The 15,077-nt window shown below is 40.4% G+C and overlaps 1 protein-coding gene across 4 annotated transcripts in view; it reads right to left on the bottom strand.

Annotated features, from left to right (window-relative positions):
* Window positions 1-15,077, bottom strand: part of LOC107224682 (TOX high mobility group box family member 3) — a 139,915-nt gene that overhangs the window by 52,050 nt on the left and 72,788 nt on the right. For 2 of the 4 annotated variants that reach the window (XM_046738759.1, XM_046738761.1), the window contains exon 1: window positions 2,879-3,490. The exons of the other annotated variants lie outside the window; for them this stretch is intronic. The gene's annotated coding sequence lies outside the window, so the exon portion shown is untranslated. Of the gene's footprint in view, window positions 1-2,878; window positions 3,491-15,077 lie in introns of those variants that run through there. 4 annotated transcript variants of the gene reach the window in all.

The following is a 15,077-nucleotide window of genomic DNA, read 5'->3' as shown; positions in this document are numbered from 1 at the left end:
GGAGTCGTCGCCTCATTCTTCTCGCAGCGCGATTTTAGCGTTAGAAGATGGTTGGTTAGTTGCTTCAGTGTGAGAGATTTTGTCGATGAACTCTGCATTTACATTCAGAGTGCTTTGTTAAACTCCCCGTCCTGCTACCAACGTTGCTGCTACTTTTGCCGATGTGCTGCGATGCCGACCGTTATAACTTTAAATGCTTAGCAATTCTACCTTCCTTCTATAATAACCTCCTCTCCTCCTGCTCCTCCTCATCGTTGTACTTAATGCATTTATACGAAGGCTGCAACAGCGGGTAGAGGAAGTAATAAAGAAACTAAAGAGAGTTACAGATCCATAGGCGCGGAGATTAACTCTATTTTATAATCTTTATAACCACACGCAACAATCGACCGTCTGGCGTAATTCACCACATTGATGCACGCAATTAACCTACATCTACATTGCAGCAGCAGTAAATTTCAAGTGATTGTAATTAATTGAATAATTAGGTACACACGACACATTGCTGTGAGAAAATACAACCGCGAACAAAATTATAACTACTAGACTTTGTTAGCGGAGTCTTGTGGCGTGCCTGAGGTATAGAAAAAGAAACCACTCTCTGTTCCTCTCTTGTAAAACAACGCACGATAATCCATGTACAACGCAAAGTTTCAAAAAGTTTCACACAATAGACCGTGAGACGACGACAAGTCAGAAGTTAGTAACGTTAAGCATATATAGCGTAACAAAACACGATGAAAAAAAACAACCTTCTTTATACAATTTTAGAACGTACGTTCAACGAGTTGGCATTTCGTAATATGAAACTTGTCGTCTTTGTTACGATATTTTACTAACTGAATTTCAGACAATTATAGGGATCGAAGTACCTAACGATTTTACCTAAAGGTGCATCGTTAAAGTAAAGTGTATTAGCAACTTCAACCTCGTGCAAGACGAGACCGTTGCTTCTTCCGTTCTAGTCTTTTCGTCTTCTTAGAATTTACATATTGCATTGGTTTAGAATAGAAATAGAAAGAAGAAACTTATCCACACGTATCCTCCTTCCACTCTTTGCAGAGAATTTATATGGCTTGCGCAACAACAACATGAATAATTGCCTCGTGTAGACAAGAACCGTTACTATAACTTATCTTACATACGACGTCGACGACGACGAAAGTCTACAACAGCCTTACGATTGAACAACGCTTGTGAAAATTACCTGCCAATTAATTGTTAGCATTCCCAACTTCACGCATATCTACACGATGCATATTTTCTTTCTCCGTTCTCACCGTTCGTGTCGCGCAAAATAAGGGTAATGATCATCGTCACTTTGCGTGCAACGATGAAAAAATAAATAAACCGCACGTATTACATTTTGTGTGGAACCGTGGGGCGAGATCAATTTAAATTTGTCGAAAGAATTACGAACGTTATGCGCCACGTGTAACTTGATCTCAACTCGAGAAGTCAGAGTTGTATTTTACACGTGTATATGTAATAAATACATCCATGCATACATACATATTCCCTCCGAAAACAACAAGCATTCGTTTAACCCAAATTAGCCTTCTTGCTGCCGTTTATCGCTCGTTCGCGTTTCTATTTCTATCGATTAACGACCCTGAGAATTATATTATATACGTATTTCATTATCCGACGTACATACCGTGCATTCGTGTCGCGTGCCGACGGGAATTTTAAAGCCGTCGCAAAACCGAAAACTTCTCTAATCGAGTCTTAAAACATTTCCTGCAGCTCTAGTTGACTTTCATACTATTAAAAACAATAACGAGGTTGAAGTTGGCAACGTTGTCGCAACGAAACGTTAATAAAAAAAAAAAAGTCACTATTTATTTATTTTTACTATGATTTAAAAAAAAAACTAGGATTCCAAAATACCAGTATATTTATTTTTATTACGGTTTAATAAATTCCAAACAGTCAGAAAATTGCGAAACAATTCGGTTTTTCCTCGGCACGAATCGTTGTTGTTGCGATAACGTAGATGATTTCGACATGATTAAAAAAACTACCAGACTGACTTTTCTCCGAGCTTATTCTTACTCTTAGAAAACGCTCTGAAGGAATATTCTCATAATTTAAATTAGGTACGTATTTTCAATGAAGGTTAACGAAACGTGAAGAATAGCAAGAGGAGGGCATGGGAGGAAAAGCCGGGTGTGAACGAACCAACGAAGTAAGTAAGAATGTAAGAAAGGTAGAAAGGAAGGAAAGAAGGAAGAAAAGAACAGATGTCTTCAACTTTACTTGCCGGCGGTCCGTCGGCGTTGAGTTTAGGGGAGAGATCTATTAGATAGGTAGGAACGGAAAACCGGTTTCAAAGAGAAAGAGAAAGAGAGTATTATAGGTATACGGCCGATTGTGTTTCGGGGTTAGCAAACAGAGCCCAAAGGTAAAAAAAAAAAAAAAGAAAAAATCACCACCAAAAGAAAAATGAAAACCCTAGGGAATATTTATTCTCTAGCTGACGATGAGATCGAATAAAAACTTTCCGTCAAACGTTTGGAGGGTGGGGGGGATGCACCCAGAAAACGTTAATAAATTAAATTATCTTCGTTGTTTAACGTACTTCAGTCTGTTCGAAATGAAAGTTAAAACGAGCACACGCGGCGTGCAGAACAGTTCTCGTGGCGTTGCGACGGCCAAGTTTCGCCGCTTGAATCGTCCGTGCGATGGCGCCACCGGTATGAAAAGCGTGGCGTGTTGGCAGATTTGAGGGGGCAGATCTAAGGCCTAGACGACGCACCGGAACCGACGCTCATATGTTGCATGTCGCATGCGTACGTAAATATGCATGTTACAGGTACGTCGGTAAGCGAATATAATATACAAGCAAGAGAAATAAGCATGGCGGGTTTTTACTCACCGGCAAAGCGAGGCAGGTTAACGAAAAGAAATCCAGTTTCACAGGATCATGTTAAACGCACGGTCTCACTGTTGAGTAGTAGGTTAGAAAAGAAGCTTATCCTCGTCGCAGCGGCTCTAGTTCCACAATTCTCACGTGACACACTGTCTCACTAGTTTTTTCTTTCTTTCTTTTTTTTCCCCCCTCTTCAATCTTCACACTGTTACAGTAGTTGCGTGGAAGAAGAAACGGTATAAAAATAAAAAAAAATAAATAAAAAATAACCAACAAACTAAAAACCGCTTCTAGATACTTCTCGAACAACAACAACAACAACAACAAAACCAACGAAAACTTTTCCCCGCGTAATAATATTACAATCGTTTCGATATGTGAAAAAGAAAAAAAAAAAAACCGAACAAACTAAAAACTACAACAACAACGGCAACGTGGTGTAATAATTATCGCGTCGTCGTCACGTTGCTGAGTCTTCGCGTCGTGTTCGCTCGCATCTACTGCCGTTTTCTCTCCAAGCCAATGCGAGAGACAATACTTTTCGGGCTAGGTTAGTAAAATCGTCGGCGCGCGCACGCGTTACTCTCACTCGTCTCGTGGCCGACACCGCAATGACTGAAGGTAGCGCTGGAAGGAGAGGTCCGCGGGGTGGGAGAAACCTCGGCGAGAGGTGGTGGTGGTCGTAGGGAGAGGTAGGAACGAGGTGGTGGGGGACGAAAGGGGTTTCGACGGCGGGGGGGGGAGGAAGAGGAGAAGATGTTTTATGAGATTTTTGTTCCTCTTTTATTTTTATTTAATTTTTTTCTTTTTCTTCTTCTTCTTCTTTAAAAATGATAACATTAAATATACCGTGTTTATTTATCCCCTCCCCAAGCCCGCCCTTCTCATCCCGAGATTACCGTTTATTTTAGAAATACTTGAGTTTTGTGTAAATAACGGCTACATCTGTTGCCCCAGATAACGAAACTCTGCTGGGTACTGCGCAGAGTTTGAGATGTAATAATAAGTTGTTCGATGGTTTATTATACCGGTGCAGACGTTCTTCGTTATAATACCTGCATGCGGCGTGTGTATCATACAACGCGACGTGTGCGTTGTCTGTCATGGTGTCGCTGGTTTTTTTTAACCATGGCATATAACTGTGGTCTTATGGTATTTTCGGGTTCACAATCGGTTCAACTTACTACGCGTGACACTTGCGCTACGTTTCACGATCCCGATATGTTACGTACATTTATACAAAGGATCTCTCGTCATCTCGAAGCCTAAAATATGACCCGAGAATGCATCACGAATTGGAATTTACGCGTTTAGCTTCTAGGTATTTACATGCATAAGTACGTATATTCTTGGAATTGCTTGTGACTAGCATTTTTTTAAAATTTATATCCTGTTCCGTGATTTCATGCCTTTATTACACGTCGTTAATAAAACCCAGTAAATGTAAAATAATTTTGTACGTACGCAGGTGTAAAAAAATATGTATGTATGTATGTACATTGTGCGCATGTGTGTGTATGTATACACAACACACCGTTCTGGCAACAATTTATGCAGCGAAACGTGTTAATGATACCTAAAGTGTAACGATGCTTAAAAAACCAAACTTTTAGACGGAGGTGGTGCAAAAATAACTACTTTTGCGGTTTAAAATTATCTCGTAGAAGATATACATATAGCGTTGTATAGACATGCGTGTATGTATGTACGATATGTACGATATACCCGTGCGTTAAAAGTCACACCACATTTCTAAAGCCACGAGTAAATATACACGTACGCGTGTATATGTATGGAAATACGAGTTCTATGGAAACGTTGCGAAAATCAAGCGACGACGAAAGCTGCACAGGATGTCCGAATTCGCAAATTCCAATAGCTGTGGATGGTCGTATAATGAACGTATAAACAAATGTTAAAGATTTTCCATCGAGCGATAAATTATACCGTACATACAACGCCAAAACACTGCGGTGTCATGCACATGGGGCATTCCACGTCAAATCAGCAGCCCATGTACCTCACTCCTTTTGATTCTGATCATTTTTTAGTAAGACGTTCTTACCAGCCCAAAATGATGTCGGGAATTGTTTCAGATTTTCTTCACCCACTGGTGAATTTTATACAAATTCGCAAGACCAATTGCGACAGCGAAATTTTTTGAAAAATCGTATGGTACTTGAAAATCACGTTTCAAATCACAGAATACGTGTGAATTTTTTCAGATCTAAAAGATTCAGATTTCGCGTTTCATCTAACGTAAAAATCTACGATATATCTATACAACACGCAGAGTGTCGTTCGCTGTATTCAATTACGTTATAAATACATAACATTGCGGATGATTACATCCGCGGTTGATCGACAATCAGTTTTTCGCCAGGACGGACGTTCGGTAGCCGCGTCCATTATACCTTATGACTATTTACGCGTGCCTACAACTTTCTAGTATAAGGTAGGTCGCGGTAATCCCATCATGCTTATAAGCAGCGTTCCTACAACTTAGTAAGATTCGCGAAAGATCTACATATTGTATATATATAAATGTCGGGGTGAAGCCTCGGAAAGGCGGAGAGGATGTAGGATTTCCATTTCGTGGATTGCTCATTGTAAAAAGCGCGATGATCCCAACACGTCCGGTCAATTCGCTTGCTTTTCCGTGACTGTCGATTTCATTCAAGCGTTGTTATAAACAAACCATTTGTTTGTTCTATATTCAAAGCATGTTGAATAACGCTTGACGCCTGATACGGCGGACTCATTCAAAGTTCAAGTTTCCAATTCACTTGATGATGCATCCTCTTTATTCTTCTCCGACAATATATATATATATATATATATAATACAACATATGCAGCGTAACAGAATTGTAAAATAGCCGTGGATAAAAATATAGAAAGATGATAGAATCAAAGTTCCACAACATCGAATTTTTAAAGAAGCCAAAACTTAATTTATACTGTTTAAAAATGTTGAGAGTCAAAGTATGGGGCAGTAAAAGCGTAAAAAGGTCACACAACGTAGAATGCCAAATTCTAGAATCGTCAGAATTCTTCTCAATAACATAGAATCTTGTACAGATTATCGAATTTCCGTTCTACGTTTTGACTCCCTTCTATATTTTGTCGTTCGATGATTTTCAATTTTCCATACTTTGATGTACCGTGTTTTTAAATTCTACGAATGAGATTTTTCCGCGTCTATGAAAATTCGTTCCATCAATCATTCGTAAGCCCAGTTTTTTACCCCTAGCCATAGAAAATCTGCCGCACGGTAAAATCGATTAATTAATTTTACTCGAACGGAGAATATACAATGTGTAAGATAAATATAACGACCGAACCGATTACAAAACACGTAAATTGTAACCTCACATTTAAGCGCATGGGTATACAACGTATAAAAACTGTTTCGTTTTATCACCGCGAGCTTAATTAAGATCGAGACCTCGAGTGCTGCGGCTAATTAAGATTATTTATACACCATTTCCTTACGCGTGTAACACACACATACGCACACGCGATGAGGTGTATTTCTTTTTGTTTTTTCAACGTCTGTTGATCTTAATTTACCGCCTAGCCGTGTATAAATATTATTATAGACGCGGTGAAATAAAAAATTGAGAAAAATGAATACGAAGAACTGATAACGAATGGAGGAACGATTTTTCGAGTCTTCGAGTCTCGAAACAGCCGACACCAACGACCAACTTACCAGGCTTCTGCAGCGGCAATTAACGTCATACTCGGGGGCATCGGACCCGCGTTTACAACCCTTAAGAATGCGCCCTTTCTATGCCATTTAGGTACGCGTATACAACCCTCGGACGGGTAAAAGGACCAACACATGCGGTGCCGGCAAACGGAGAACAAAGAACGGGAATTTTCTTGTTCCGAAATGCAGCGGTCGAAAGGTTTTCAAGGATACTTAATACCGAAAAGTTTGTTCCGAAGCACGATTATACGGGTGCTGGTTATAAAGATCCCGCTGCTCTGCGTGGAGGGCAAGATGGTCAAATTTTTCTTTCACACCTACAATTCAAGTTCAAGCGTAGAATGTCTGCGTTTCTCTGCAAACATTCGCGTTGTATCCTAAATTCGTTTTAACGAAAAGCTGCTGTCAGCGTGGCTCGATCGTTCGCACGCGTTGCGAAACTGTCGTGAGTACCTAATACGTATTATTTTCTCAAATTAACGAATCCTTCAGCGTGATTCAAAGAAGACGTAGGTCGGTATTATGATAAAAAGAGAGGGAAATTGAATACGGGCGAGGCTTCGCTCATTAAACGTTGAAATCGCAATTTATGCACGGGCGGTGTGAAAATTATTAATTCAAAGCTCCGTAAAAAGCTCTAGAAAAGGGACAGTTCTGGAGAGAAAAGCGTTTTTGTGTACGTCTGTGTGTGTGTGTGTGTGTTATACGGGTATACATACAATATACATATATAAGCAAAGTATAATAAACCAGGAATTATTGCTGGCTCGATGCTTAAGTCGACAAAAATTTGTACCTGCACTCACTAGCGAGCTGCTTGCGGTAAACGTACCTGTTAAAAATCTTTCGACAAGTATAACATCTTTACGGGTATCTGAACACCGGCTTAATGCGCGGCGAAAGGTTTGTACGTAGATGTAAAAAAAAATGATACAATAAAAAGAAAACCGATTGAAATAATTTATTTCATTCGCCGCGACTGGCGTAATGTTTAATTATTTATAACAGAGGTAAGTAGAATAGACATTGAGATGTCGTTAACATAAATGTATGAATTTATGTTAATTGCATTATAAGATGAGAATCGCGTCGATGCTACAACGATAAGTGAGGACTTTGATTGAAACATGTCTGGCAATAAAACATAAATCTCTCGTTAGTTTCTGGCACGAATTGAAAATACACCCTCTGACGGAGAGAAGAACCGATGATTTGATTTTTTATTTCATTTCATTTTTAATACGGAGTACAGCCGACGTGAATGAAGACGAAGATAAGGATCGATGAGAAGCCAGATGCGGAGGAGGAGGAGGAGGAGGAGGAGGAGGAGGAGGAGGAGGAGGAGGAGGAGGAGGAGGAGAAGAGCATCAAAGAGAAGCATCAACGACCTCCTCCGTAATGTACTATACATCCAATTCAGAGTTACCAAGAGGGATGATGAATTACGTTAAACATCGTTATCGTGACAAATTGAGTTATTAGTGTTTGTTGAGCGATAAACTAAAGAACCCGTGAGATACGGGGAGTGACGAACAACGCGGCTTCCCCTCGTCCTTCCCCCCTTACCGTCGACCGACTCAACAACCAGCCAACTATAACGTCTTAGGAAAGTTCCTGTTGCTCCGACATGACGCAATACTTGGAGCGTTAAAAACACCGTAAAACTGAACGTAATGCCTATGAAATATGCTCCTGCAATCGAGTCGGAGTCTAGCGGGCCATGCGTGTAAATCCATCGACACCAAATTCCTCGTGTACACACATAACGCCGTGTTCACGCGAGTGCGTGTGTAATATATCGTGCGGCTTGTAGTTTTCTACGAACGTCGATCTCAACATTCGACAATACGTTGTATACTATTATACTTTTTTTTTTTATTTTTAATTTCACTACTTTTCATCATCATCAACGATACGCGATAACGTCATTCGAACAAGTTTAACGTTCCCGGTCGATCCTTCCAACAACAAATTCCTCTTTCGATCGATCTCTGGAGTATGCGCGTCGTGTGTAAGTCAGGTATTTGTAGAGGAACATCGGCAGCTGCTTTCGTCACTCCGAACACCTACCTATCCATAAAGTACAGGTAGATACACGCGGAACATTTATTGCCTCTGGATGCGACGAGTGTTTTCGTCATAAGTCAGCCACGCCCAAGCTCTGTACGAATACGTTACGTTATACCTTGGGAGACGAAGGTCCTAACGAAAGTATAAAGAGTGAAAGAAATTTTCAGGCAAACGACAAAACTCGAGTATTTATCTTGGAAAATTGATCCACAGCCGTGAGTCGCCGTAAAGAGTTCTCCTCATTCTTCTCCTATGACGTTTCTTCAACACCGCAGCAATTCTCGTCAGACGGACGTTAATTTCCCTCGATTCCGTCTTCCGCGCATGCACGGTACACACCGTATACTTTTCACCTTGTTCACAGTGTATTCTTCGGTCTTTCGTTTGTTTACTTTATATCTCGTACTATATCCTTCCATGGTGCACGGGGCCTGCATCTAAGGCCGGTGTTGAAAGGGTGAAAAAAAAGCGAGGCCTCAATAAAGAGTGGAAAACAGGTTCCAGGCTAAACAAACCAAACCTCGGCTCGTCGCCGGAGACGTTGACTGACGAACACGTCGCTCCGTGAGTTTAAGGTTCGTCCGGGTTATGGTCTCGGCATAACGTCGAGATGTCTCCGTTGCTTCCTTCCTTTCCTCCGCGACGATGTCCTGGATCGGAGATGATGTTGTACTTATTCGACCTAACGTTACTCCGGCAGCTTTATTGAATTATTTATTTTACATGCACGAATGAAATACGCATCTGCGGATCGGTGACTCTTTGACTTCGGTGCGGTGCAAGGAACTCGTCTTCGCACCGATGTATCCGCGGGGTCGTTAGACGAGAAAACCCGAGTTTTTAACCCTTTGTTGAACGCATTTTTGTAAGCCATTTTCTTTTTTTTTTTTTTTTTTGAAAACAATATGGCGGCCCCTTTCGCTCCGTATATATTTTCGAAAAGATATTCCGAACCTTTCGATTGTATCCTGAAGGTTTTCGGAGTAGCTGATCACGAATATGGATTGCTAAATATTTGTGAAGAGAGGTAATTCACGATAAAATGGAAACAAATTCAACGTGAGTAATTTTTTCTTCCAATGTATGCTGCAAAGGTTTATGTTTACCAAATAAACTGTTCGTCTCGTTGATATGTAATTGTTTATTTATATCCGAAATGATTATTTATCAATGTTACACATGTATTTTAAAGTCCCCTAAGAAGGTACGGAAAATAAACTCCACCCATAAACGACGTCACAAGGGACCTTTGAGCAACGCCATGGCCGTGGAATATCGCTGGTACATATACGTACGTACAACAAAGGTTTGATAGACTTCAACGTAGCCATGATTCCACCTCGAGATTGTAAGATAATTCGTAGGTCGTCTTGGTTTATTGCTACTTTCATGATTTACTCGATGCATCGTTTGATACTGTTTAGCTCTCCCCCCCTCTCTCTCTCTCTCTCTCTTGCACACTTTTTATCCGGCACGAATCCGTGATTCATTGGTCTAATCTTCGCCCGTAATCATTTTCATGTATGCCTAACAACTACGGAGAGGTGAATCGCACCTCTTTCAGAGTCGTAAATCTCGCCTCGGCGTTCAATTCATCAAAACTCCATTAAAAGGAATTAACATTCTGAAACCCAGACCATCTGCACCAGCTGAAAGATTTATTAAATCGAGTATAAAGGCTGCGTGAAGTTTGTAGTTCCAGAGACCCGAATATCGCCCGATGCATTTCGTAGCTGATGCTGTAATAACAGGTCTGCAGAAAAATATTTCATTTCAGCTGCATGGGATGTTTTTGGTCAATATTACGTTTTCGGGTAGATACGCTGAATCCAAAAATCACGTCCATTTTCATTCCTCGCCTGCAGTATTTTTACAGTATACAAGATGTTTGCGTGAAAAACAGCTTAACAATAATGAAAAAATCAGCATTTCCTTACAATGAATTTGACATTATTTCTTATAAAATTAGACAAACAATTTCTTCGTAAAATGTACTCAACATTCCGTGTTCATTCTTTTTGTCTGTATAAAACCATTTATCTTCTCTTTGATACACACATCCGAAGACGCTTCCGCTTTCCATTTTCTCTTTCCCTGTTTTTACTTATTCTCGAGTCTAACTCTAATACATATTAAATGAAAGTAAGAAATCACTTTTGCATAGAATTTTTAAAATCAAGAACAGGATACCGGATATCGCGTTAAACGGGAGTTTCACTTTAAACAAAACTACAAACACGAGTTCAGGAAAAAACCCCGACGCGACGGAACTTTTTGAGTATTTTTTCCCGCCGTAAATGAGTGAAAATCATTACGAAACGGTGTAAAAAAACCTGTGCAAGATTTTCGGTTGCAGACCTGTGTAATTAAAGTTTCGAGAGCGAATTTAATACAACAAGTATAATAAAGTCTGTACATTATAATATAAAAACTACATGTATAAAAAGTTTCAACTACCGGTTGTTAAAAGTTTAACCGTCACAAGCGAATGCACGTATAACAACGTAACTGTATATAACGTAACAAGGTCACGTGAAAGAATTTTTTAGAATTTAATACAGTTACTAACATGATGGGAAATCGCCTTTTCGTTAAAAATACCCTATAAAGCGTATGTATAATGAAAAGAGCATTGTAATAATTAAAATGTCGGAGATTGATAACCTGAGCGACCGCGTTTCTCTCCGTCGGTTAAATTTACTGCCGTTGTCAGTCGTCTGTGACAATGACGCATGGACGAGACTCGGTCTCGTCGAAGAAGCGTACTCACAGATTTAAAGAGAGAAAGAGAGAGAGGTTGAGTTTTCGTTCGGCATTATTTCAATGCTCCGCATGGAGATGTTGCAGGGAATTCCCACGTTGGAAACAGTGCACCAGTCCGACCACCTCCTCGAGTGCCCTGAAGTCGGTCCAAGTACGAGTATACCGTATATATAAGTATGCTGTTTCCGTCCACCCTGTATATACATATATACACAATAATGTCACGTTATGCATATGCAGGACACGTTCAACGATCCAAATGTATCCACGATCGGAACCCTCTTCGTTTCTCGGAGAGTGAACATTTTTTCAGTTTTGTCCGATGCTTCCAATCGAACGCCAAGTGAGTTGGTTCCTCTTATTTTTCAACACCTTATTTTACTCCGACACTTTGCGCACTGACACGACGCGACTATTAATATCATCGGTCGTACGTTATGCTTTCACCTGTTGTTTCATACATACGTGTTCGAAGTTCGAAGTAAGATAGGAGAGAAGAAAGTCGGTAAGCTGTTCAATTTGAAACCAAGTGACTTGAATCGTGGAACGAATGGTTGCAGGTATAATAATACAACTTGTATCGACACGCGACACTACGCCAAGTCGTTTCCAAACTCGAATATCACGGCGCAGTCATTAAGGTATTCAGGTATTACGACATCATTACTTTGTAATCACGTCTCTAACCGTGAGAGATATAACTCTGTAATTACACTCGGCATTATTTCAATGCTTCCGAATATCTTTTTCCGTAATGTGGCTAGATTGGATTTCTTTATTCTTTCGTTTCACGTGTACGACGTGTAATTATTGTCCTTGTTGTTATTATTACAAACGGGTTAACAAAGTCGAGAAAGTTGACAGTTGTAACTTGTACTGTAAAGTGGATAATAATAATAATAATAACAACAACTTTGCTCGTATTTTCGGAAGCTTCGAACGTACAAGTTGCATGTTGCAAGTTTCCCAGGCTCGAACTGAGTCGAAAAAAGAGGGAGATGTATTGAGATAAAGAGGGAAAATAAAATAAAGAAAGAAACCTGTCGTGCAAATCTTCCGTGCAGCAATTCCCGGTTTGCGTTTGTGTACGAACAAGAACGTTGAAAGGTACCCCTTGTTAGCTTATCGATTGAAGCTTTTTTTTCCGCGTGCCCGCGATACCGGCCTATACATTTTTTATGCATACCTAAGGTATACTTGTGTAAGTACAGGGAGAGGTCGGTGGGGAGGCGGGGAGGGAAAGAGGGAGGGATTCTACAACTCGGTAACTGCACACGTGGCGGTAATGAACACACACTGTAAAATGACACCGCAAAATGGCGTCTGACACAATATATCCCAAAGTTTGTCGCGGCTGACAATCGATTTCGAAAACGTGCTCAGAAACAAGGGTATAATTAGTGTAAGTAAGCTGTGGGTACGTAAGTACTGTAGGGTGGTATGATTTTTTTAACTTCTTTTTTCCAAGTGCCACTCGAAAAAATTGTTACAAATACTGAGAAAAAAAAAAACAAAAAAAAAAAAATTAACAAAAATGAAACACCCTGGTAAATACGGTTAAATTTGAACCCACAGAGAGAACTGGAATGAGCCTCGTACGTACACTCGAAGTAAGCAAGAGTATACGTGTGATTACGGCCATGGTAACGCCGCCTCGCGGAGTGGGCTGAAATATCCAATTATGAAAGTCGTGGCTATGGAAAAAGAAAGAGAAGTTATATAGAAATGCGTCTTACGCAAGCGGGAAGTAAAAATGTGAAACCGTTTATTTGAATTTCTAAACTCCGGAGGTCTAATGCCCAGTTTCCTGCAGCGCGTGGCGGAAGCGGAGAGGGAGCTCCAATTCGTTAAAAAGCTGCGTGCGTGAACAAGAATTGGTGTGTAATCGATTTCTAGGTATATTTATTTCACATATTTTAGTGATAACGTACTAAGAGACTTGGAAATAAAATTACTGTAATATAAAAGTGAAATTGAAAGGAATAGGAGATAACATAAACAGTATATCAAGTTTGAAGTATAATTTGTTAGTGCATTCGCAACTAAGCGCGTAGTGATATGCTTGTTTATGGAAAATCAACCATATTGTTTGAGTTGTGCAACTGGCCTATGGTTATTATACTCCGAATTGAATTGATCGAGAGGTAATTTGTTGTCTTTGAATAATAATTACGTTACATCGAGAATAATTTTGTACCAATAACTATGTTCCATCCAGAGATTTCCCAATGATTGACGTTATTATACAACGTATTGTTACAATACCTTTATAGAATCATATTGAGCTATGAGGTATGTAGGTATGCTGCTACATTCGAAGAAGTTGCATCATTTCACAGTGGAATGTTGGAATATAGTCTATACTATAACAGCTCTGAAGTCATCGCGTGAATTAATATTGCTGCTGCTGCTGCTGTAGAGGATATTTCTCAACGCTAGAACCCGCCGGAATACATATAACAGACTAAAAACATACACGGCCACGTACACATACACACCAAAAGGCAAACAATTAAACCTTTCACCTAGGATCGATAAATCTCAAGCATTCGTAAACCTGCCACGGAATAATTGTACGATAATTCCCGAGACTGTAACTCTCAAAAATTGCAGTTCGTGGTATAAAAGGAGAAGAAACGCTGAACGGGGTCGCTAAAGGTACAATATCCGACAGAAATTAAAAATGAAACGAGTCCCTTCCGCACATCGACAGCAACAACGACCAAATCGAGTATCGAATAATGCAAGCGCGCCAGTTATTGAAACGTTGAGACCCAATGATCAACCTTCTTCTGGTTGTACCTGTTTGATATTTAGTTCCAAAATTACCAAAAAACTATATTTCTAGCGCCTAACGCTCTACAGCAATTGGTTCTAGGCATCTGGAAGTTCACAATTTTGGGTCAATAATTGGATCTAAGCGTGTCGACAACTCGCGGTACGCTTACATACCTAAACTACTCGTGTATCCATTCGATGTTCCGCATAAAGATCGAGACGCGACGTGTGTAAGCTACGTATAAGCTACGGAAGGTAAGGTAACCGGAGGAGAAGGTGGCGTGCACCTGTTGTTGAGTCTACGCCTCGCCCACCTCCGAAGCTAGCCGTTGGCCTACCTGTTCCAAGCCAAGCTCTTCCTCTCGACGTTGATCGCGAGTGTAAGACGCGTCCTAACGGACCCGAGCCGAGGCCGTTGATTAGGACAGCTGGTGTGCTCTCGGCGTGGGTCGCGAGTCTGGAAGTCTGGAAGTCTGGAAGTCTGGAAGCTGTTGCATAGGTGTGCACGTCGCGCGTCTGATACGATAACGAGCAGCTAAAAAATCACCATTTGCCAGCAGAAGCAAAATACCGCACCGTGAGTAAAAGCTTTGAATGCTTAAGGAAGTTACCTGTTGTTTTCTATGAAGTAAACCGTTTATGGTAAAGAATTTTTTTTTCACGGCTTCTTAACAAATCATTTGGAACAAGTTCGGATCCATGCGGTTTAATTACAAAGGCCCTTACATGGCGGGAACGAAAAGTCCCTTTGAGTCAGAGTGTCACTTTTGTCGAATAACGAGCCGGACGGTTAATTTTCCAACTACAGAATTATCACGTTTCGAGTTTACAGATTCGAACTTTGCAAAACGAAATATGTTCTCAACGAAAAAATGCCAAT

Source organism: Neodiprion lecontei, chromosome 4 (genome assembly GCF_021901455.1).
Source record: "Neodiprion lecontei isolate iyNeoLeco1 chromosome 4, iyNeoLeco1.1, whole genome shotgun sequence".
In the NCBI taxonomy this organism is placed as follows: Eukaryota; Metazoa; Arthropoda; class Insecta; order Hymenoptera; family Diprionidae; genus Neodiprion; species Neodiprion lecontei.
Note: the sequence above shows the minus strand (reverse complement) of the source record. Positions and strands in the feature narration are given on the sequence as shown.